The sequence below is a fragment of the Hibiscus syriacus genome, unplaced genomic scaffold, assembly GCF_006381635.1.
Source record: "Hibiscus syriacus cultivar Baekdansim isolate YM2019G1 unplaced genomic scaffold, ASM638163v2 tig00117048_pilon, whole genome shotgun sequence".
Taxonomy (NCBI): domain Eukaryota; kingdom Viridiplantae; phylum Streptophyta; class Magnoliopsida; order Malvales; family Malvaceae; genus Hibiscus; species Hibiscus syriacus.
Window position 1 is genome coordinate 9,124,345 of NW_024063538.1, and position 4,096 is coordinate 9,128,440.

Consider the following 4,096-nt stretch of genomic DNA (forward strand, 5'->3'; position numbering starts at 1 on the left):
TATCTTTATTAAAATATTATTAGATTATTATATTAATATTAAATGCATAAATAATATTATTTAATAATAATTTAATATTATTTATTTGAAATTAATAAATAATTTAATTTAATTAATAATTTATTATGTATTATTAAAAAATATTATATCTTATATGATTATAATATAATTGAGTATATTATTATAATATAAAAATATAATATTATGTTATTAGAAATATTAATAAATATATTTTAAATATTTTAATAATTAATATTTTGATTAAAATACATTAAAATATTATATTAATATTATATATAAAATAAAATTATTTTGATTATTTATTCTTTTAAGTGAAAAGTTGGGAAAATGATTTACGAAAAATCAAATCATAAGTCATTTTCCAGAAAATGCAAAGGAAATTCTGTTGACAATGAAAATGTTTTACATTGACCAACCAATTTCCCTTTAACCAAATACTGAAAAATGAGAAAAAAATATTTTTCGGAAAATATTTTACATGAAACAAACAAACCCTTAAACACCCTTTTAGGATATTCGATGAGGGGAAATCAAATATCTAACTCTTGTTTTTCCAATGAATATATTCTCATTTCCTACTGTTAATTTCAATTTTTGATTTCTCAAATTAAACGATCCTAAAAAAATGTATAAAATTAAAAAGTTTTACACTATATAATTAGATCATATGCCAAACACATACACTCACATATATATATATATATATAGTGTCGGACTCAACCCAATCGAATAGAATATAAGTTTTACCTTAAAAATAGGATCGAGTTTTAGACAACTCTCTAAACTCGAGTCAAATTAGATAATAAATAAAAAATATTAATACTTAAAGTGACCACAAATTCAACCCCTGACACATATATATAACCTACCCTTAGCGTACAAAATATAGTCAGTAATCAACTTTTCATGCCAAACATGTTTTTTACATAAAATAATTTATATATTACTCTAAGAATATATCATGTGACACATAAAATCCTAGAAATGAAATAGTCAAAGTGTTCTAGAATCATTCTTGACAAAATTGTATTCAGCTTATATAAAACACATTCTTAGAATTTCTTGTTTGTCCGGTTGGTAACAACCCTAGTCCTCAACTTAATCCCCTAACCCTAGGCACCATTTACTAATAATGATAATAATAATAATAATAATAATACATATTAAGTAAAATATTTTATTTAAAAAAATAAGATTAATAGAAATTGTGTTTCGAAATTCGTTTCGTTCGTGATACCACTTGCTTGGTGACGAATTAAAATTAAAAGAAAATGAAGAGTATTTTTTTTTGTCTTTTGTACTCGTAATTTCTCTTGTTAATAATTTTTTTAATGAATTCGTATATATTTTTTTATTTGTAGTTGAAGCTGAATGAAGAGAAAACAATAAAAATAATAATTGAAGACTTTAATACATGCATAGGATGTGATAAGAGTAGTAGGTAAGTGAAAGAATCAAACATTGAAACTACTATAAAGAGTCTCATTAGCCTTCGCCAAAGTCCTCAAGGCCCTGCAAAGTTTTCCATTTTCCCCTCATTTTCTTGGGCCGTTTCTGTTTGTTTCTTCATAAAAAAGAAATCCCAGATAATTACAAATACTTTTACATACACAAAATGGTTGTGAAGAAGCTTACATGGAAATCTCTAATGTTAAGCTGTTGCACAAGCAACGAGTCTTCTGTTGATTCTGTTACTGGGAAAATGGTTTTGAAACCATGTCAGTTCCAACGATTATTACTTTTGGATGTCGGTGATCCGAGCTCACGGATTTGTATCGACAATCTCCCGACGTCTCTTATCAGCTCGAATCTTCACGTCTTCTCTGTATCCGAGCTGAGGCTAATAACTCATAATTTTGCACGGTGTAACCTGCTCGGTGAAGGTGGGTTCGGACCGGTTTACTAGGGGTTCGTCGACAGCAAGCTTAGGCCCGGGCTAGAGGCTCAGCCTGTGGCTGTTAAGGCACTTAACTTGGGTGGCTTACAGGGTCATAGGGAGTGGCTGGTTAGTCTCTAAATTTTTGTCCAATTGATCTGATTCATAGTTTTGTATGCTAAAAGTTGTGTTTTTCAGGCTTAAATCATATTCCTTGGACAACTTAGGCATCCTCATTTGGTCAAGTTGATCGGTTGTTGTTACGAAGAAGAGAACCGGCTCCTCGTGTACGAGTACTTTCCGAGAGGCAGCTTAGAGAACCAACTCTTTAGAAGTATGTAACTTGAAACCTTTGCTTTTAGTACCAATTGGATATTGTTCGAGTTGTTTGGTAACGTTAAATCGGTCCATTTTGCAGGGTATTCGGGTACGTTGCAGTGGTCGACTAGGATGAAAATTGCTTTAGGGGCCTCAAAAGGCTTAGCCTTCCTGCATGAAGCTGATAAACCAGTGATATATAGAGATTTTAAATCTTCAAACATCTTATTAGACTCGGTAATCCCTTTTGATAATCTCTATGTTTCGATATTTTTCAAAACTGTTCGATGAAAGTACTGAGACACATTGGTTCTTTTCAGGATTACAATTGTAAGCTATCGGATTTCGGGTTAGCTAAGGATGGTCCGGAAATAGGAGAGACGCACGTAACGACCCGAGTGATGGGGACACAAGGGTATGCTGCGCCAGAGTATATCATGACCGGTAAGCTGAATCGATGTCGATGCTAATAATTGGTTTCCAAAGTCAAACCATGTGATGGAATCTAAACCCCCAAAGTTTCAATGTCACTTTCAGGCCACATGACAACAATGAGTGATGTTTACAGCTTCGGGGTAGTCCTCTTGGAATTATTAACCGGGATGCGGTCGATGGAGAATACCGGCTGGAGTCGGGAGCCGAGCCTCGTGGAATGGGCAAGGCCACTATTGAGGGACCGTAAGAGGCTTGACCGGGTTTCCAATCGGGGGCCTCAGAAGGTGGCTGCATTGGCTTGCAAATGCTTGACCTACCACCCGCAACTGAGGCCTACGATGGGCGAAGTGGTCAAGGTCCTGGAATCCGTACAAGGGTTCGACGATGAATTCATTGGACCGTTTGTGAATGTGGTGTCTAGTGAAACCGATGGCAGTAAGGAATTCCTTGCAAAGAAAGAAGATCAGCATTGCAACCGCGATAATGGTCCGCACCGTCGTGGTTGGCGGAAGCGGATCAAATTGCCTCTTGCTTCGGTAGCTAATGCCGAATCTCCGTGTAGCATATGACTATACCAGAATTTGCATATTTAAGTTGTAAATATTGTCAAGGAAACAGATGGAGGAAAACAAGTAGAAAAATGAGTTGAAACATATATATATATATTAAAGAATTCAAATATGTTTGATGGAAAATTGAAAATAATTGTGGAAGGTTGTTATAATTATATTATGTCGGGTCTGGATCGGATAGGCAAAAAACTGTCCCATCCAATCGTCATTTTTAATTTAAACCGATCAAGTTCTAATATATATACATAAATTTATACTATTACTAAGTTCTAGAGTGATATGGTATCAAGTTAATTGAGAGTTAGTTTAATTAAAAAATCATAAAGATATCTATCGACTAATTTTTTTTCAGAATTTGTGATAGTTTCTCCTAACAATGTCGTTTCTAGAATTTGAATATTTTTTTCTCAAAGTACCATGTATGTTATTTCAACTTAATTGATCCAATCGATTTATTGTTCTCTTTGAATTAGCTCGCAAAGATAATTATATGAATCACCAATAGATTAGTTTAAGTGATAAGCAGTTTGATATTGTTTAAGCAATATTTCAGGTTTGAGTCTTTATGTATGTAGAAAATCTCCTATGAGAAATTTACCCACCAATGCCAGGAGTGAGACTTGAGTCGGTCCAAATTAATTAAAGCGAAACTTTAGAACTAAAAGACAACAACAACAAGAAAAAAGATATCATATGAATAAAATAAATCAAATTTCTAGTTCATAATCTTTTCAAGCTTACGATTTGAACCAAACCAAGACATATCACATATAGACCAACCTAACACGTAAACTTCATATTAATTGTTCATAAATTAGCTTGAAAATAGACAAAATCCTAACCAAGATTTTAATAATAATAATTAGAAATTTTT

The 4,096-nt window shown here is 32.5% G+C and overlaps 1 pseudogene; it reads left to right on the forward strand.

The window, feature by feature from the left end:
* The first annotated feature begins 1,543 nt into the window (after positions 1-1,543).
* LOC120197543 lies at positions 1,544-3,297 on the forward strand (annotated as a pseudogene).
* Positions 3,298-4,096: the final 799 nt, after the last annotated feature.